Here is a 22,294-nt window from a genome sequence, read left to right on the forward strand (position 1 = left end):
ACATTGATGAAACAACGGTGCGGTAGGATCGTGTCCTCTGAGATGGTGGCACTTCCTCTGATGGTTTGGCTAATAAGTTTATAAATGCTTTCAAGTACTAATTCAGAAGTCTGCATAAAAAATATGTTTCCCTCTGAGCAATTGCAGTGAAACTAATTTAAAGAAGTTATGCAAAGGAGGAAAGTTGATTGGAGGGCAGAGCATCTCCCCAGAGGGGAAGCAGTGAGCAGGACCCATTGCAGACTGGGTAGCAGTAAACAGCAGCATGTTGGGGTCTCAGAAAGCCAACACCATGGCCTTGGCCTTGGGGTTAATCATCCTCGCAGGGATGAACAACATCTACTAAGCAATTCCTCCTTGCTGGATGCCGTGTCCCTGCTCTTCATGCCTTCACTCAATCTATAACACCCCCAAACCCTGCACAGCAGATGATGGCCATACTCCTGTTTTTCAGGTGCAGACACTGTCTGGAAAGGTCCAGAGGGGACAAAGACTTTCCTGAGTGGTAACACAGCGATTTATATTTCAGGTCTTAGCTGATTGTCACATGGTGTCCTAGTGTCACACCAGAATTGCGGGATCCCAGGCACAGGGACTGCTAAGGGAGGTGACAATATTCCTCTGGCCCACCTTCCTCCTTGCCCCTCCCTGCCACCTCCCTCCATTTTCCTCTTCCTTTCTCTCTGCTCTCCATCCTTCCTCCTGAAAGCATCCTCCACTTTTCTTCCTCCCTTTCCATTCTCACCAATCTTTGATTAAGAACTGGTTTTTCGGCTGTCCCTCTAAAATAAAAAGGGGCCCTATTAAAGAAAACTTTTTTTCAATATAATTATAAGTTGAAGGTTGGCAGGAGACACCAAGTTTGAGCCATGAAACTCCAGAAGGGCTGCAAAGAGCAGCCTAAAAATGAAGGGTCCATTCACCTATACCTGGGACTGTGCTCCAGTTCTCTGTTCTGGGCTGTAACTTGCCAAATGAATCAGAGAAATGTCTTCAACTTGCATGAGTGGGCGCTACCCAAAGCATCAGATAGTGAGAGAAGGGAGTTGAGTGGACTTGGCAAACACAGAGAGGGAACCAGGGCACGGGGCCAGGGAATGGAAGAGCCAGGGAAATGAGCACAGTGAGGGGCACGGCAGAGCCAGACAGCAGGAGGGTGGCTCCAGGGAGCCCAGGCTTGCTGCCAGAGACCAGTTCTGATGTGCCCGGCTCTCCTTGGTATGGGGTACAGTGGGCCTGAGCCATTTCAAGGCCTGGGAAGAGGGCTGCTATTATCCACTCTTTGGCTGGTACCTCCACTCTCTACTCTCAGCCTTTATACATTTCAGACCTACTTTGGTGAGCCTGAAATGAGGTCACCAATGCAAGGGCCAACTCTACCATTCCCCTGTGTTTGTAAATGACAAAACTGAGAGTCAGGGGGATCAAGGGTTTTGTCCAAGGTTACAGAACTAGAAAGTGATAAAGACTGGATCAACTCCAAAAATCCCTTCCATCTATTTCTGCAGCTTGATTCCCCATTTGAAGGCCAGGCAGCGTGGTATCTGAAGACAGCACGGGACTTGCAATCTGACAAATCTGGTCCTGAATCTTGACTTCACAGTTTATTAGCTATGTATTTCCACTCTCCATGTTTTCCCCTACGCCACATTCTTCTGGTTTGGCTTGTGGTCTGCTTTACATAAGTCAATACAACAGAGGTCATAGAGCGGGCACTGCTCCTTGGGCTTGGATGCCTGGTCCCTGTTAGTCACTTCCAGTCCATAGAAGGCAGCTGGTCAGCACAGCTGTCCTGAGAGGGAAGCCTGGAAGAGTCTAATGATCCCCAGAGAATGACTTTTACCTGGTGGGCTCTGAGCCATCAATGATGCAGATGCATGGTAAAGAGCATTTTCCAAGTGAGAACTTGAGCTGTAAAAACAAAATGGAATGATTAGGGAGGCGACGGACCATAGGAGTGTTTTCCTTGAACGAGTCTTTTAACCTTGCTGTGAAACTGACCCTCTCTCAGCCACTGACAGCCTTTTCAGAACAGGGAAAACAAGCTAAGTTCTTTTTAATGTATATTAAATTGAGCCTGTCAACTTTGACAAGGTCCCTTTAAGTAGATAGTCACCAAGAGGACAGCTTGCCCAGAAGACAGGCAGCTTGGAAGGCTCTGTAGATCACATTTCTTCCCACAATTGTGGCTCAAGAAAATCTCACTTTCTTCTTTCCTTTTTTCTTCCTTTGACAAGAGCTATCGTTTATTAAGAATCATAACAGGCCCAAACCTGTGCCAAGCACATACGTGTATTCTCTGATACTTCCATGAAATAGGTTTTATTTTATCTTTATCTTATAGCAGAGGGAAGAAAGGATCAAGGAAATGGTCACAGTCAATGGCTGTGAGTCTCAATATCTTTGGATATCACTATTGGAATAAATTATACCGTTTTTACTGGCTATCAGCTCCTCAAGGCTTTGCATATGCATATTCATGTACATAATTTTTACATAATTGTAACTTTAATTATTGTATATCTATACCACATAGAGTTAACGTGTTTTCAGGTTTCATTTTTATCAAAGTAATATTTTAAAAAGTCAAATAGGGTAAAATACATGCCTTAGAAAATCCGTGTCCTTACTCTGTCTCTTCCCACTGTTGCTCCTGGTGTTGGTCTCCAAATTGCTAAATAATATATTCATATGGCTACTTCTTGTTTCCTCAGTTTCCAACACTGACCTCTTTGAGCAGTAGATGAAAATGGGCTCCCTCCCCCATGACTTCCCTCTCACACCACCAACATAGTTATGTTCCACTACGACCCTTAAGTCATAAATATTTCTATTGTGACCCAATATTGTGCAGAGCCAAGTTGTGCCTCTTTTCTTGTATTATACTTTGTTTTTTTTCCCCCATAAAGATACCTAATTTTTTCATTTGCATACTTTTCTTTAATCTGGCTCTCATTTCTGCCACATGTTCTAACATCACTGTCATTCACCTATCAGTAATTTTTCGATATCTCACATCAGTTCCACTGTTTCCCTCTGGAGATTATCCTTTTGGAGTCCTCTATCCTCCTTTTCTAGTCTGAACTGGGTGCTTCCCAGAGCGGCTGCACAGCTGGGGCATGGGGTCTTCTTTTGGTCCCCAGAAGCCCCTTCATGGTTCCCTTCTGTTTGTGTCTCCATTTCTGGCAGCCCTTAGTTTTATATGATGTAATGTCATTTTTAATTTAGTTTCCTAAGAAAGAGTGTCTAAGCTAATTTTTTTCCAGTTTTTGATTGTCTAATTGCTATAAACTCACACGATAGTTTGGTTGGGTATAGATTTCTAGTTCAAAAATGATTTTCTTTCAGAATATTAAAAGCAATTCTCCATAGTCATCCAACATCTGCTTTTACCATTAAGTCTGAGGCTGATTTGTTTCCAAATCCTTTGTATATGACCTTTAATTCTCTCTAGAAACTTTAGGACATTCTCCTTATTATTTGAGTTCAGAAATTTTATGATGATGTGATTTAATATAGGCCTTTTGAAGGCATTGTACCCAAAACTTGATGAGTCCTTTTAACTGGAGATACTTGTTTTTAGTTCTGGGAAATTTTCTTATCTCAGATTGATTATGGTAGAAAGAGTCTCTAAAGTCTCATTAGTCTGTTTTATTCAATATGGAGGAAGGGAAATAGAGCATTTACTGAACAACTCCTATGTGCCATATGTTGCAATAAAGACATGGGCTATTTACTTTTTACTCATAGAAAACCTCTGAGACAGTTATTAACATCATCACTGTATAGTTGAGAACTGTGTGCCTCAGAGCAGTTGGAAGATTTGTCCACAGATGCCGAGCTGTTGAACTTCGCAGTCAGAATTCAATCCAAGTCTAGACAACTCAGTTCCCTATATGAACAATGACTTAAGAGTGCATTTTACAACACCAGTGTCTTACACGTTTCTAGTATGTTTTGGAAATGCTGAGATAATTATATGTCTTAGTTATAGGATTTCTCAGAGTCCTCGAAATCTTAAGGTGCATTGTGAGTCTCTATGTAGGAGATGGTGTAATGCATCAGTTCCCACAGTAGATGGATGTGATATTGAAGCTATGCCTGGAAGGGCAGGTAGAATTTGAGCGTGAGCCTTTAATTCTGGTTGCTAGCTGGCTGGCCACAGACCAGCTGACTGCCCATAAAGTCTGCCCCTCCCTCTTTCATTCTTCACCCTCATGGCCCACTTTACTCAATAGGCACCAATCAGAGTTCCTTTTGTTTTCAGCTTCGTAATTTCTCAAAAGGTACACTGGCTATCTTTCTTATCAGCGTAAGCTCCTTCCTGCCTTGGGAATTTCTAGCCGGCTGCTCTCTTTGCCTGGACTGCTCTTCACCTCCCTCTCCTAACTTGCACCTACTCATCTTTCTGCCTAAAGCCAGCTACCTGGACGAAAATATCCCCGAATATTCCCTAACATTAGGGTAGGTTTCCCTGCGTTATGTCCTCAAAGTACAGCATTGCACTTCTAGGTAATACCAATTGTAACATGTATCATTTGCATGTGATATGCAACATAACAATTGCAAAGACATAATCATAGTCTTTTGGTTTGTGTATCATCTCCAAGTCCCTCCTCAGGCAGGACCAGTCTGTTCTGTTTATTAACATATGCCTAGAACACAGCATGATCCCTAGTACATGCTGTGTGCTCAGTAAACATGTGTTGAGTGACTGCATGAATGATCAAATGGATGAATGGAAAAGGCTACTTTGTCATCGTCATTAATGATGGTGCTAATTATGAATTTTGGTTAAAATTATGGCTCTTGTTAGAATTCCAACACCCATTTCTGCTTCATAATAGTTCTGCAATGAGATAAGGAATTAATGCAAAAAGTAGCCTCAATGTGATGAATATTCTATGATACAAAATCCTAATTAAAAAAAATTTTTGTTCTGTGCATGAATTATTTTGCCAGTAGGTATCTCAGTGTGAGACTGCCTTCACCCCCAAAATACTGAGCCTCAAAAGCATATTCAAGCAGTTCTTCATGACTCCTGTAAATCAAGCTCTCATCAGTGAACCAGGGGAGCATATGAATATTCTCTTTTAAAGAGTGAAAAAGAAAATGCTCGGAATAAAAAGAATCAGGTTGTATCTTTTTAAGGGCTCATTTTCCAGCGTTGGCTGGCTTCGCAGGTCAGCCTGACCCAGAGTCCTGGGCCAATGCTGCCATCGCCCATGAGATTTCCTGACCAGTGAGATGGGATAGTCTGATATTCTTCTATGTTACCATAGAGGACTTCTGGAAAGACCAAATAGCACAACATCTCCACAAGCACCTAGCACAATGCCTGCCTGTGCAATAAAGGTCAGTTCCCCTGCCCTTCCTATTCCTCATCTGGCTTGCTGAGGCCTTAATTTGTTGATTTTTTAATTACCTCTTCCTGCAGGTACCTGTGCCCTAGACAGTGGACACTACAAGTGCAGTGATGATATCTCACTCATCTCTGCATCTTTAGCCTTCCCACAATGTCTGACACACCAGGGACACTCAGTCAGTGTCTGTTGATGATAGAGTGAAGGATCCCGTCCACGATCCCATTGAGGGTGGGGTCTTTTACTATTCCCCATTACTCGCAGAAGAAACTGAAGCTCAGGTCATTCGTGTGACTTATTTACCCGGGGATAGAACTGAAGAAGCCCAGCCTGTGCTAACTGTCATGTAAGAAAGGCATTCGAAGCCCTCACTATGGTCTAAACGTGTAACTGTCCCCCAGTTTATATGCAGAGATCCTAACCCCTCCAGGCAATGGAGCGTATATATAGTAGGGTGGTCTTTTGGAGGTGATTAGGTCATGAGCATGGAGCCCACCTGAGGGGATTAGTGCCCTACTGAAGGAGGCCCCTGAGGGCTGCCCGGCCTTTCCCACTGTGTGAGGACACAGGAAGCAGCAAGAAGGTGCTCTGCATAAAAACCAGGAAACCAGCCCTCATCGGGCATCAATTTTGCTGGTGCCTTGATCTTGGATTTCTCAGTTGCAGAGCTGTGAGCAATACATTTCTGTTGTTTATGAGCACCAAGCATAAGGCACTCAGTACCGCAGCTTGGGAAGACTAAGAGAGCCCCACGTGACCTGGACCCTGCCCACCATCCCAGGACTTTGTCCTGCAGCGCTTCACCTCGCTGTTCGCTCTCTGGTACTGCAGAAGGGTGGGCGGCCCACCCGTGTGCTGACCAGCAGAGTAGACATTGAACAGACGCGTGGAATGCAGGAAGGTGTGCTGTCGTCTGGACCTTTGTTCATCTTATTCTCTCAGTCAGGCAGGTCCTTCTTTTCCTTACTTTTCAGTATGTTGTTGAGGCACCTCCTCCTCCTGGAAGCCTTCCATCAATAGCCCTTCACCCACCTGCTCTGAGGTGAGCGTCCCCTTTCTGTGCCTGCACAGTGCCCTGTACTCACCATGGCACTCATGACATTGTGCTCTGGTTGTTTGCTGGTCTGTATCCCTGGCTGGACTGTGAGCTCTTTCAGGGTGGGAGCCAGGACCACTGGAGGTTGACACAAGACATGCTGTAGACTTGTAAGAACCAGGAGGAAGGCAGAAGGCACTTGCAGTCCCAGCCTTGCCCTCCCGGTCAAGTGCTCCTTCCCAGCTCCCACACCATTCCATGGATTGCATAATATGAGAATCAGAAGAAAAAAAAATAGATCAAATGGCAGCACACACCCAAATTGGCAGCCATCCTCAAGATGCTTAGAGGCTGCCCATCTACTTCTCTCGGATTCTAAACCCACAGTTGTGCCCTCCGTGCTGAGAGCCGGTAGCAGCTGGCACCCTGCTTCGAGTGAGGAGAGGAACGATTTATTAAAAAGGGCCCTCGCTCAATCAATATTTGAATCAGCCCTGGCCTCCAGGAGCACAGTAGCTGGTGGGTCCTGTCCTTTGCACACTCTGCCACTGCTGTGTTCCAGCTGTGTTCAGCCGGAACCTCACTAGGGCTTGACGAAGATGCCTGATATTCATTTCCAGGAGCAATTTTGGGAAATCAAACATTTGATTCCCTTCAAAACAGATGGGTGAACTGCTGGCATGTCCCAGGGCTGCGGTCCTCATGGCTAGCTGGTATATAGGTGACAGACATTGTTCTGGGAGATGGTTTCTGGCCAATGGAGTCCTTTATGGAAACTAGTTTCCATGGCTGATTCCTCTGATTATCAAATGACATTTCTGGCAGCCAGAGATGGAAATACCTCTTCCTTGGGAATCACTTAGACTACTCTCGTTCTCAGAGTTGGAGATTATAAGTTGGACCTGTGATGTAGTCCTCTGTAGTCAGCCAGAAGTCAGAGGTAGAGGTCAGTCCTGATGGGTCAACATGGATCTTTTCCAGAAGTCAGACCTGCTCCGCTTGGAGCCCTGGCTGATGGTGTTGGCCCTCTGCACTCCTGTGTTGCACATGTGAGCCTGCCCTCTGGACAGTGCTGATTAAAATAACCAAGAGCAGCCAATTCACAGGCTTGTAAATGATCCATCATGTGATCTGATGTAGAGAGATGAGCAGGCCAACAGCACTGACCCCCTTGAGAATGTGAACCAAGAGTCCTCCAGGGAATGAGGCTGTGGTGGTGAGAGCTGAAGCTGAAAGCTCACATGGAGAAACTGGAGGGGTGTACAGCCTCGAGTGAGCAGAAGCTGAGGTGCAGAAACCCCGTATGTGGGGTCAGTGGGAAGGGAAGAGGGGAACAGATGTGTGGGAAGGGAGATGTCATGATGAGGAAACCCAGGGCCCTGCAGGCCTTCAGGCTGCACTCCAGCTCCTATTCCAACAGGTAACAGAAGGGACATGTGTTCCATGAACCATAAAAGCTCCATTCATTCCTTTGCCCATTAAACAGGGCTCCCAACTAAGCCCTGGGCTAATTGCTAGGGCTGGGGCTGGGGCAATTGGGGTAAGGCCTTTATTGTACGGAGCTCACAGTCCTGTGGGAGAGAGAAATGGGCAGCAGGACAAGGACACAGCAGCAGGTGGTAAAACCTCATCAACTTAAAAGACAAAATGGAAACCAGGAAGAGGGCCTAGGTTTGCCGCAGGAAGTCAAGGCAGGTTTTCCAGCCAGGTTGGGCGGCAAGGGTCCAAATTCTAGGAAGACGAAATGGATGGTGTAAAGGGGAGACAGAGAGCACAGCTTGCTCGACAGTCCGCAAGACGCCAGTGAGCGCAGGAAGATGAAGCTCAATCGAATATTCCTTCAGAGGCGAAAGTACATTAACAGGTAGTCATGAGGAGGAGAATATTACTTTAGGGATCGCTGAGTTAGTCTTCAGAAGCAAAAAGTATAAAATGGCGAAGGTGGAAAGAACCTTAGAGCCCATTTCGTACAACTAATTTATTTGACTAGTGAGGAAACTTAGACCCAGAGAAGGGAATTTGCCTTCACTCTTCCTTGACGCTTTCTGAAGTTTTCCAAGGATGTAGGTGCAGGGCAGGGACAGGGCGCAGGGTTCCTGTGTGTTGAGAGCAGCCTGTGTCTGAAGGACAGGTAGTTGGCGTGATGTAGTGGCTTTTCTGTTTTAGCCTGAAGCTTCTGGGGGAGGGAAAATCCAACAGAGACCCCAGGACAGCAGTAACAGAGCACATATTTACACTATGAACCCAGGGATAAGTGAATGCTCGGCCAGGGCTTACTGCCAACCTGGAATGCCTTCTTTATCTTCTCAAATCCCACTTTCCCCTCAGGATTTGGCTCAACCCCCTTTTCCTGTAGGAAGCCTTCTGTGACCACCCAGCACCCCCAGTTTGGAGGCTCTCCATCTCTGATGCCTGCCTTCCAGGCTTCACCACGTGTGGGTTTCACATTCCCTGTTTGTCATCGTGAGTTTCCTGCTCTGCTGTGGAGTTATTTCTCCAACTGGAAACGCCTGCTCTGCAGAGGGGCTACCTTTCCTACGTTCTTATACCCTACAAGGCCTGGTCCAGTGTCTGGCACAAACAAACACTGAGGAATTGTTTTAGGTTTTGCAAACTGATCTTTCCTGCCTTCCCTCTTATCCTTCCAAAGCTCATTGGACTTAGTGTTCTTGTCCAGTTGATGCTTCCCTGTTTTCATAATGTTGAATGCTAATTTTGCATCACTTGTATTCATATGGAGCTTCAGAGTTAACAAATACGCTGCCACATTTGCAGGGAATAGAGGTCACAAAAGTTAAGTGACCCACTAGGCTTTGGGAAAAGCTGATGAAAGTAACAGGGGAGTTAAAAAGTCACAGTTAAGTGAATTGAGGGCTGACAGAAGGTGAAGTACCACTGATTTAAACATCTTTGGGGATCACAGGCTATAGAGAGTACCCCCTTTTGCATCTCAGAGTCCTCATATGTGATGTCATATAAGTGAATATGATGAGACATCTTTCACCTCTGGCCATCTATGACAGTGCAGTAGTTGCTACCTGGGCTTTATAGTCATCGCCCTCATACTAGACTCATCTATTTGATCTATGTGGGTGTTTACTGTACCATGCTTATTCTCATTCTCTGATAAATTTCCAAATATCTCTTGCTTTTCTCTTTTGATCCCATCCTTCTCCTCTTAATTGATGGCATTTTCAACCTCTGGCCCACTCTCAGATCCCCCCTCCCCCTATAAGCGGCATCCCTGGGCCCCTTGGCCTGTGATGTCTGACCAGGCTGGGCTTAGTCGACGGTAAGTGGTGGCAGGAGGTTGGAGGGTGAGGGGAGTGAGGTCAGGGCATCCGTACCCCTGCTCCTCTCTGCTGGGTCGCTGCAAGCTGGCTGCAGCCCTCTAGGAAAGGCCTTGCCTCCTGTCCCAGGCCCTCTCCACACAGTCGTATTTCCTGAGTTCTGGTAACTGCCCCTCGGGCTTAGGGGTGGTAATAACTCTCTGCTCTTGTGAGTCGTGTGGTTCATATCCTCCCATATCCTTAAACTTGCCCAAATCTCTGCAAATATTCTCTTTCTTAAATCACCTCAATTACACAAGTTGCGGGTGCTCTTTCTTGCTGGGACCTTGAATGATAGTCCCTGTAAAAATAAATGATTCCACTTATTATCATGCACCTGGAAGAGCAAATTCACAGAAACAGAAAGCAGAATGGTGGTTCCCAGGGGCTGGAGGAAGGGTCAATGGGGAATTGTAATTTAGTGGGTGCGGAGTTTCAGTTCAGGATGATGAGAAAGTTCTGGAGGTGGATAGTGGTGATGGCTATACAATAATGTAAATGTACTTAATGGCACTTCACTGTATACTTAAAAACAATTAAAGTGGTAAATTTTATGTTACGTATATTTCACCACAATAAAAACGACTGATAAATAAATAAAGAGAAAATAAAAGCTGATTACTTATTAATGCCTGATGGACGAGAGCCAAGACAATACCTTTTTTTTTTTTTCATTTTTAGTATTCATGTTGAGAGACCATGTTGGGTCAGCCCAGGCACAGACTGGGAACATTTTATTTCTGCCAAATAATTTATTATGTGCAGAATGCTATTTAATTTATTTGGGCAAGCAGATATGTGCCCATCATGGTCTGGGGAAACAATGGTGCTCCTACTCTCTGATGTTACTCTTGCCTTCACGGCCAGCCCACCTCCCGTCATCCCCGAGGCTTTCTGGGTGGCTGGAATGTGCTCCTCTTACTCTTCCCCTTCCCTTCCGAACTCCAGCAGCACTTGCGCCTGCTCTGCAGAAGTAACCAGTATGTTACTTCTGGTTCTAATCCTGGACAATTGTTTATCAGGGATTCAGAGTTTTCTGAAATAGGGATCATAGCCTTGTTGCTGGAGCTCCACAGACTGAGACTGATGTTGCATGGTCCCCAGAACACACTTGGTGATTGATTACAACCTCACACAAATGATACTGTGCAATTTACATAATGAAATGTGCTGCAAACCAAAGTATGCTTCTCTCTGGCTCTGATTTCTACTGTAGGATGACTAATTTTCTCAAACTTACCCTCAGCCCAGACTTTTGATAGCAATCTGGCATCCGGAAACAATAGGGTGGTGGGATGGTTTAATGGTGTGGGTGCATTTTTTCCCCTTCAGTTTCCTATAGTCTCTGAGCCAAAAGTTTATAGAAAACAGCTAAACTCATCAAAGAAAGCATGAACTCCACCCCAGGAACTTTGAAAGTAGGCAGCATCAACAAAGCTTCCATTTCACCAAAGAATAGACATCTGTTCTGTCGCAATTGTTCTTAGACTGTTCTTGCCCCCTCCCTCCCTCACTTTTTCTCTCTTTTTGGGTAGCTAACCGTATGACTTATTTACATCACGATGCTTGTGTGTTGTTTTAAGCTTGGCTTTTTCAGTGGAAGAGGGAATTTAGTTTAATGCATAATATAAAAAGTGCTGGTAAGTTCCATTCTCAAGCATTGTTCAAACACTCAGCTATGTTAGAGACTTGGCCAGGTGAGTCCTGATACTCCTGAAATGAGTGCTGGAATGGAATATTGGAATCCTGAAATTGAAACTTGACAATAAATTAGCATATTAGTGAGTTCAAGTCCTTAGCTCTTTTATTTATTTATGATCTATGTTTTTTATCTATGTTTTATTTTCATATTTGTATACCCTATTTCTATATTGACGATAACTTGCCATGTATTATATTTATTACTTTTATTATTTTTATTTTTCATTTTTTTGAGACAGAGTTACACTATATTGCCCTTGGTAGAGTGCTGTGGTGTCACAGCTCACAGCAACTTCAAACTCTTGGGCTTAAGCCATTCTCTTGCCTCAGCCTCTCAAGAGGCTGGGACTACAGGCCCCCACCACAACGCCCAGCTGTTTTTTTTTGTTGCAGTTGTCATTGTTGTTTAGTGGGCCCAGGCTGGGTTTGAACCCACCTGCCTTGGTGTATGTGGCTGGTGCCCTAACCTCTGAGCTATGAGCCCTGAGCCATTTATTACTTTTAAAATGAGTTTATTATTTGTCTCTTACTTTTATTTGTGGCAGTTATGAAAACTTTTCACTTTTATGTATTTGTTTGGCTGGGTGTCCTGCTCCATTGAATTATCTATTTTTATGTTAATATTGCATTTAATGCTAATGATTTAAGTGGACATTTTCACACAAGTATTTTTTGTAGGAATGTAATTGGTATAGTTTTCAAAAATCTATTTTCTAAAGGATTTCAGAAAAAAAAGTGTTTATATTCTTTAACCCAATTTTAATTTCCTGTCTAGGAATCTGTACTAAAGGAATAATAAGTGTAAAATATTTATGCATTGAGATGTTCATTACAACATTATTTATAATTGTGAAACATTGGTTATAATGTCTAGAAATTAGGACCTTTCTAATAAATTGTTATGTAATGACATTTTCAAGACCCATAAAATATCAGTGGTGTGCTAGTTAAGTTTAGCAACATTGTCTCTGAAAATAAATAAAAAAAATCACTGCTTTGTAGTGTCTGCCAATTTCTGTGGTGTAAACACCTTCCTATCATAGTTGATTCCAAGCCACTAGTGTGAGGTCCCTAGGTCACTGAATACAGAGCTGGAAAGAGATGTGTATTTGTACTTCAAAATAAGTACAAGCCATCTCCAGTTTACCAGTAGATACTATGTTATGTGACAAAAATAGGGTATAAAAAGTTATATACAGAATAATCTCAACAATGTAAATAATATTTAAGAAAGGGCTAGAAAAAAATTGAGTTACCTCTGGGTAGCAAAGTTATGAATGATTCTTTAACTCTCTGCATTAAAAACCCTTTTCATTTAAAATTTTCATTTTAAAATTTATTGTGGTAAGAACACTTAACATGAGCTCTACCCTCTTTATGGATTTATAAACTGTCAATACTGTATTGTTATCTGCAATGCAATGTTGCACAGTACATCTCTAGAACTTATTCGTCCTGTATAATTGCAACTTTATAATCATTGAACAGCAACTCCCTTTTCTTCCATCCTCTTAGTCCCTGGCAACCAGGGGCTTCCATGAGTTGGACTATTTTAAATACCTCATATAAAAGTGAAGTCATGTGTTATTTGTCCTTCTGTGACACTTAGCATAATTTTTTCTAGGTTCATCTATATTGTTGCATTTTTCATGACATTCCCTTTCTTTAAGGCTGAATAATACCCCATTGTGTGTAAAAATTACATTTTAAATATCCATTCATCCATTGATGGACGTTACTTTGTTTTCACATTTTGGTTATTGTGATTATTGCTGCAATAAACATGGGAGCGCTAACATCTCTTCAAGATCCTGATTTCAATTCTTTTGCATAGATGCCGAAAGTGAAACTGCTGAATAATATGGTAAGTTCAACTTTTTGAGGACCCCCCATACTATTTTTCATAGCAGCAACACCATTTTGCAATCTCAGCAATAGTATACAAGGGATCTAATCCTCCCATAATTGTGGGATCCAATTCCCCCCCATCATCTTGGGATCCAATTTCTCCCCCCATAATCTTGGGATCCAATCCCCCCCAATAATCTTGGGATCCAATTCAACCCCCCCCCCCATAATCTTGGGATCCAATTCCCTCCCCCCATAATCTTGGGATCCAATCCCCCCCTCCATAATCTTGGGATCCAATCCCCCCACAATCTTGGGATCCAATCCCTCCCCCATAATCTTGGGATCCAATTCCCCCCCCATAATCTTGGCAACGTTTTTCTTTTGATTCTTTTGTTTCCACCCAAATGAGGTGATATGCACTGTGGCTTGGATTTGGATTTCCCTGATGATCAGTGATGTTAAGTATGTTTTCACATACCCATTGGCTATTTGTATATTTTCTTTGGAGAAATGTTTATTCAACTCTTCAGCCCATTTTAAAATTGTTTTATTCATCTTTTTTGCTATTGAGTTGTAGGAGTTACTCATATATCTTGGGAAAAAACTCCTTATCAGCTATATGGTTTGCAAATATTTTCCTCCACGCTGCAGGTTGTATTTCACTTCACTAACTGTTTTCTTTGCTGGGAAGAAGGTTTTAAGCTGACGTGGTCCAACTTGTCTAGTTTTGCTTCTGTTGCCTATACTTTTAGTGTCATAGTCATGAAGCTTTACCAAACTCCATGTCATAAAGCTTTGCCTCTGTTTTCTTCCACAACTTTTATGTTTCATGTTTTATGTTTAACTCTTTATATCCATTTTGAGTTGATATTTGTGAAAGGTATAAGACAAGTGCGCAATCCAAGTGTTTTTGTATGTAAATATCCAATTTGCCCCATTTCATGTTCTTAGCACCCTTGCTGAAGATCAGCTGACAATCTAGGTATGGATTTATTTCCAGGCTCGTTATTCTGTTCTGTTGGTCTATATGTCTGTCTTTATGCTAATTCCTTCTTAATGTTAGGAAGTGAAATGCTTTCAGCTTTGTTCTTTTTCAAAACTGTTTTTTTTTGTTGTTGTTATGTTGTTTATTTTTTGAGTGAGAGAGTGCTCTGGTTTATCACAGCTCACAGACACCTCAACTCTTTGGTTCAAGCAATCCCATTGCCTTAGCCTCCCAAGTAGCCGGGACTACAGGTGCCCACTACTATGCCCAACTGTTTTTTCTATTTTTAATAGAGACTGGGTCTCACTGTTGTTTAGGTTAGTCTTGAACTCCTGAACTCAAGCGATCCACCTTCCTTATCCTCCCACAGTGCTGGGATTACAGGAGGGAGCTACTGTGTCTGGCCTCAAAACGGTTTTGCCTGTTTGGAATCTTTCATGGTATCATATACATTCTAGAAATTTTGATTCTTATTTTGCTATTGCTGCTGATATTTTGATAGGAAGAACATATTGCATCTGTAGATTGCTTTGGGCAATATAAAAATTTTGCCAATATTAATTTTTCCAATCTATGAACATGTTAAGTCTTTCCATTTGTGTCTTCTTTAATTTTGTTCATCAATGTGTAGTTTTTTAGTATATGAGTCCTTCTGTGCCTTAGTTACAGTTATTCCTGAGTATTTTATTCTCTCTGATGCCATTGTAAATGAGGTAGTTTTCATAATTTCCTGAAAAGGAAAAAATTAGTTCATTTTTACTGTATTGAAATGGAACTGATTTTTGTATGTTGATTTTATATCCTGCAACTTTCCCAGATTTGTTCATTGGTTCTAACAATTTTTTGTGAAGTCTTTTGGGTTTTTGATGTCTAAAATCATGGCATCAACAAACAGGGAAAATACTATTTCTTCTTTCCAATTTGAATGTCTTTTATTTATTTTTATCATCTAATTGTTCTGGCTAGGACTTCTAGTACTAAGTGCAAAGAAAGCAGAGAGAATGGGCATCGTTGTCCTTTTCCAGATCTGAGTGGAAGAGTGGAAAAGCTTTCAGCCTTTCATCATTGAGTTCGATGTTAGCCATGGGCTGTTTATACGTGGCCTTTGTTATGTTGAGGGCATTTCCCCTTTTTTCTAGTTTATTAACCAGAGGGCACTCAATTTTATTAAATACCTTTCCTGCCTGCAGGTGAGGGAAGATAAACATGTACACAGAGAAGGTAAACGCAGCCTGTGTTTATACACAAATATGTGTCTCCTGCCACACAAAGCTGGTAGAAAATCCTCACCGTGGAAGGAGTGAATTATCCCACACCTCATTGTGGGTGAGAAGCATGAGACCTAGAGCTGATTTACAGATTGACAAGGAGTCAGTGGCTGGAAACCTAGGTCTCCTGACTCCCCAGTAGGTGCACAGTCTACTGAAACACTGATGAAGGCAGTAAGTGTCTAGAACTTTCTGTGTGGGATGTAGAAAGAGAAGGCAGCTTCTTCACATGTCTTCACTCTCTGTGTTAAGAAATGCAGCCATCTAACACCGTCCCCGAGAACCTTGCCTCCCCAGAGCACACAGGGGAGTGTGATAGTCGAGGAAACAGCAGACTTACCATTCTCTGGAAAGAAGTGTTCCCCTTTAACAGGTGCATTTTTGGATGTGGCAAGTTGTGCACTAAGAGGGCAGTGCCTGTGGCTCAGCGGGTGGGGCGCCGGTCCCATATGCCGGAGGTGGCGGGTTCAAACCCAGCCCCGGCCAAATTAAAAAAAAAAAAAAAAAAAAAAAAAAAAAAGAAGAGGGGATGACAGGTGCTTAGAGAACTTAGACTTCAAAACCCTTATTCCATGAGTAGCAACTCCCTAAAAGGTAGGTCATTTAGCAAGATAAGTAGTCACAAAAAATGTGTATAATTAATGAGGAAGCAGTTTTTCTACAGCTAAGGCAACTTGCAGGGCAGGCAATATTCCCTTGGGCAATGTTGACCTCTTGAGGTGAGTCTACTATGAAGTCTTTGGAATTCTGAAATACACCATCGTTATTTGAACACTCACTCTGCCATTTTTGAGACATGGCATTCCCTCCTTGTTCCCCCCACCTTAGAGAAGTGTGCGCTAGTTGGAAATCCTGTCCTCACACAGGCACTTGTCCTGACTGTCCTGACACTCTTTCCTGCTCACCTGGATTGTCCTCCAGCCCATCACCAAACACTGTCGACTTTCTTGCTAGGTATCTCCTGACTCCCGTCACTGTATCTGTCTCCATCACCCTAAACCAAGCTGCCTCTACAGACTGCCTGGACATCCCAGGAGCCTCTAGCTCAGCCATTCCACAGCTATTCTCTCTCCCTTCCAACCCCTTCTGAACATGGTAGCCAGGGTTATCTTTTCAGAATACCCTTGGGTTCATGTCACCCATCTGATTATAACCTCTCATGTGTCCCATTTCTCTTAGAGCAAGAACCAACCCTTCCATATGGCTTGTGTGCCCTAAACACCTGCCTCTCCCCCCAACCTGGGGTTTCCTCCCCAGTATTCTCTCTCATCCTGGTTTTCTGGACTCCGGCCCCACTTGCAGTTCCTTGACAGTGTCACACTTTCTCTATCAATAGGGATTTTTGGTACGTGCCACGGGGCTTAATGATGCCATGTAAAAGCCCTAAAAAGCCCATCTCTGACCCCTACCTCTACTAGCACAAGCATCACTTCCTTAGGGAGGCCTTGCTGGTCACCTCCCTTAGGTGACCAGGTCCTTTGTCATATGCTTTTAGTAAACCACGTCCCTGTCTTTCAGAACACTTGTCCTAATTTGTGGTTGTAAATTTAGTTGGTGCAATATGTCTCTTATCCCTACTGTGGGCACTATGGTAGCAGGGCCACGTGTTTCATTGTTTGTGGTTATATTCTCAGCATCTGCCTCAGTGCTCAGTAGCTGCTCATTAAATGCCTTTTAAATGACTGACTGAAAAATGAATGAGGTATGCCTTCCTCTATGCACCCTTCAAGACTGCACCTTGTAGAGTTAGAAAATCCTGCCCTTACGCTCATCTGGCACTTCATCATACTTCATCATATGCATCTATCAGTTTTCCTATCTGTAGAATGGGGCTACCTGTGTGTTAACAGTGCTGAATAGAAAGTGAATTACTTTGATGGTCACAGACATCATTGCAGTGGCTGTCATATTTTGGGCACCCCCCAAAAAAGTGCTTGTTCTCTTTACAATCAGACTCATTTCTTTTGAGCATGAACTCTTTAAAGGACCAGGCCTCACTTCATTCATTTGAACAGCCCTCCTAGAGTCTTGCACATGGTAGGCAGGCCCCCATGAATGCTTTATCCTTGAACCATGGAACTGAGACAGTAGTTTACATTCTCCCTGGCCCTCTTTTCTAAGATGCTATCCTTAATTACCTCATCTTCCTGTGAAGCATCTTTCCTGATCACATAACTCTTGGCACTCTCTGGCTAATTCATTTTTGATCAACTGGATTGCACTACAGTTACATTCCTGTGCAATGTAGCCTCTGGAGTTCCCCTTGGCACCGGAAGGCAGTCTGACTCATTTGAACAAATTGCTTAAGATGTTAAATTAGATTCACCCATCCTAAGGAAGAAAAATTGTTTTAAAATGAAGAAGATGAATATCAGTTGTCCTCATACCCACAATTTTCCAAAACTGCCTTATTTTATTATCGATAGCTCCCAAGGTAAGTTTGCATTGTGTCTTGCCCTGAGTAGGAGGCTTAAGTATTTTTCACCAGGATCAGCTAACAGTCACTGAGAGTGTGCTGAATGTTTGGCACTGTGCTTAAAGCACAGTAGAAATATTCCTGACTTTAAGATACATAGACCGTAATTGGCAATTCATTCATTCATGCCTTCCCAGGTTAGCCCCCATATCCATTGTACACACATAGAATTCCTATTTATTTCTAAAACCCAGTTTAGCTATCCCCTCCTCCCAGAAACTTTTCTACTTTTTTTTAAATTTTATTTTTAGGTTCATTTATGATACAAAAAATCAGGTTACACTATTTGCATTTGTTAGGTTAAAGTCCCTCTTATGGTCGTGTCCTGCCCCCAATTTTTCTATTCTTTCACAAAAAAAGAATGACCCCTTTAACTGGGTTTTAAATCTGTATCTTGAACACACTTCTACTTTTCTATTTAACAATCTGTGATACTTTGTTAAATGTTTCTCTATCTTATTGGAGTGTGAGATACTTTAAGGCAAGGAAATAATTATATCCTCTGTACCTAAATCAGTGGTTAGTATATAGCACACGTTCAGTAAATGCTTGTTGAACTGAATTAGTAAATTTATTCAACCAAAGAAGCATTTATTGAGCATCTGTTATGTGCCAAGTTCTAGGGACAGATATAGATATCTAGACCCTGCCCTTTAGGAGCTTGTGGTTTTTTGTGAAGTAACAGATACAAATGCAAAACATAAACAAAGTATCATAAGTGGAATCATTATGTACAAAATATATAGCAAATAGTCTTCACTATATTTCTAAGGTAGAATACCCTAAAAATGTACATAAAACTTTTTATACATTGTCTGTTCTGGCATGTCAGAGTGTACATAGTGAATTGCTACAGAAGCCTAGAGACAGGATTGGATATAATAAATAGACGTGGAGTCAACACACACACAGGAGTGAGGCAGTCAGTGTCCACACAGGTGCACCACTAGTACTTGATTTTGAGGGAGCAAATATTAGTGTGACTGGGATGATCAAGGCAGGGTTTGGCATAATCCTTTGATAATTTGGGTATGATTTATTTTACGTAAGTGGAAGTTCTTTTAATCATAATCATGCCAGTGCTGCAAGTTAAAATGTTTATTACAATAAAGAAGATGGACCCAGATGTAAGAATGTGTGATGCTTAGAGCAGCTGACAGCAAGCGATTTGGGGTCAATTTAGCAACACAAGGAGAGAAGACGCAGGGCTTGCCTTCTGAAACCCGTTTGGTTGAGTTTTAAGCCTGGTTATTAAAGAACACATAACTAAATCAGAATGGGAGAGTTCATTCTGGACTCAAGCTTTGAATGATGGAACCCAGTTTTGAAAGTTTCCACAACATGGTGAGGCATGTGCCCATGAAGGGCCAGGTGAGGCAACAGGTCCACTGTGCTGAGAGGACCCAGGAGGACCTGGCTTAGGCCCTGGCCTCATGCTAGAGAGCCGGCTACCTTCCTCTTACAGAGGAGATGGGGGCTGGCACACCATCTGTGATGAGGGAGAGGACTCCCAGCAGGAGTCTACCACTGCATGCTGATGAGCAAGCTTCAGGGGCTGCACCGTGGGGTCTGGTGGCCCCCAGGAGGTTCTGAGTGCTATGCACAGACTGCTATGCAGAGAGGACAAAAGCCCTTGAGACACACCGTAGGCAAACGTATGCTTTCAGGGATGCCCTTCCCCTGGAAAGTGATGATGTTGGCAAGAGCTGAAACAGTGCCATGTCATGGAAAAATCAAAGATGGGAAATGAGGAGGCACAGGTGTCCACATTCTGCCAACTGGATGACATGGGTAGAGGCATGTCTGAGTTTCAAATGCTCCTTAGGCACCTGTGGCCTGAGGAGTGCACTAGAGGAAAGCACAGAAGCCCACCATGAGACCAGCTTTCCCTGACCCGTGTCACCATCGGGTCACTCCTGACCTTAAGCAGCCGTCACACTTTGGAAGGAGAAAGTATTTCAAGAAGATGACCCAATCCTTTTCCCCCAAGACTTACTGCAGAGCTACTTAGTCCACTCAGTCTGTGGTTCCTTTCTGCTGAATTCTTTTCTGGGTCTTGCCAGGGCCAATCCATCTCCCCCTGCAAACTGCAGCAGAGGGGTCAGGCAGTCAGAGAGTGGGGTGTGCGGGGAAGACAGGTGCAGTTTCAGCTTAGTTCCTTTTACTGCCTATTCTCTTGTTTCCTTGAAAGCCCCACGTTGTTTCAGGAGGACCAACTGTGTGTGCCTGGTGGGCCATTTCAGGGCTCTCTTCTGGAAGGTGGAAGAGGGTTGGCTGTTCTGCCAACGGGCTTGGTGCCCAGTCACACAGTAGTGTGGGAGGAAAACTGCAGGACACAAAAGAGCATCAGCTGCCTCCTCTTCCACAAAGCAGTTAATGAGCATTTGGTGGAGACCAATAAGACATTTTAATACTCATGACATTCCCAAGTAAATAGCATTAGCACCGTTTACAGATATGGAAATAGAGAGTGTGAGAAGTGAAGTTTGTTGCTGTGGTTACACCTGTACCGGGATCAGTCTGCTCTAACTCACTGGAAGGAGGATACCAAACACAGGTCTTCAGGCATGAACCCATGTGTGGACCTGAAATGGACAAGCTTGCAGAAATAAAGGAGGCTTCAGGGAACTGGCATCCTGGCTCTTGGATTCTCCGTCCTGGACATGTCCATATTCTTGTGCATGCCTGTCCTCTCTTGAGCTGACTGGCCAGCTCGCCCCACTTTCCCAGTTCATATAAAGGGGGAAGTAGCAGTGGTCTGCTCATGTCCACTTCTCCCAGTGGGGAGAGCCCAGCCCTTAAGATACCTCCCTGGGCCTTCAAAACAGAGACTTTCACATTAAGGAGATATATATATATATATATATATATATACACATATTTACTAGTTATACATATAACTAGTTATATGGAGATACATATTATAAGGTAGATCTATACATTCACAGAGTGTACTCAAACAGGTCTATAGAAACACATCATAAAAATATGTAGGTTTGCTTTAAAAAATGTTTTATGAAACAATATTATATTCAAAATACTCTGATATTTTCCATTCTTTTCTATCCCATTAGGAAAAATACTGCTCATTATCTTTCAAAATGATTTCATCATCCACTAGCGAGAGGAAACCCTCATTTGGAAAGACGCTGATCTGAAAGTTGGAAGGCCTCGGGGCTTGGTCCTTGGCCTCTTCTGTTCTCTCCCTCACATACCTTCTTTGGGCGATCTCATCCGGCTTTAAAATTTAGGTGCCACATATACTGATGACTCAGATTTGTACCTCAGCCCAGGCCTCCTGCACCTCCACACTCATATCTGATAGCCTGTCTGCCGCTGTATTTGAATGGCTAATGGTAACCCAATCCAAATTCCTGGCCTCTACCCCAAGCCTATTCTCCTTTCAGTCGGTCATACCACAGCGAATGACAATTTTCATCCTTATAGATGCTCAGGATAAGGCACTTGGAGCTATCCCAGATCCCATTCCATCTGTAAACCACCTTCCAGATACTGTTGGCTTAGAACTGTATCTAGAAATCAACCACTTCTCACTCTCTCCACTCAACCCTCTGGTTCAAGCACCACCACCTCTCTCCTGGATCACTGTAATAGCCCTTTCATTGATGTCCATGTTTTCACCTCAGCCAGAATGATCCTTTAAAAATATGTCAGAACATGTGGCCCCTCTGCTCAAAACCCTGCAGTGAATCCCCACCGTATGCAGAGTGGAACACATTCTTCCCACAGTCCCTGAGGCCCTCCACCATCAGACCCTGGGACTCTCTGGCCTCTCATGTTGCTTTCACGTCCCTCTCTGGTTTCCTCACTGACCCTGTTCCAGCAGCTCTTCTGCCATGCCAGCCCCACGCCTACCTCAAGGGCTCTGCTCTGCTATTCCCACTGCCTGGATTGTTCCTCCAATTATCTGCATGACTCACGGTGGCACTCAGGGTTCTCCAGAGAAACAGAACCAGCTGGAGAAAAAGAGATGTTTTAGAAAGAATTGGCTTATGTGATTATAAAGACTGGTGAGTCCTAATACCTGTGGGCAGCAAGCTGGAGCCTGGAGGCCGGATGTTTCAGTTTCAGCCTGAAAGTAAGAAAAAACTGATGCCCCAACTCAAAGGCACTTAGGTAGGAGGAATTTCCTGTTACTTGGGGAGAGTCAGTACTGGGTTCCATTTAGGTTTTCGACTGATAGGATGAGGCCTACCCTCTTCAGGGTGGGCAATCTGTTTTACTTAGCCTACTAATTTAAATGTTAAACTCATCCAAAACACCC

Source organism: Nycticebus coucang, chromosome 14 (genome assembly GCF_027406575.1).
Source record: "Nycticebus coucang isolate mNycCou1 chromosome 14, mNycCou1.pri, whole genome shotgun sequence".
NCBI classification, from domain to species: domain Eukaryota; kingdom Metazoa; phylum Chordata; class Mammalia; order Primates; family Lorisidae; genus Nycticebus; species Nycticebus coucang.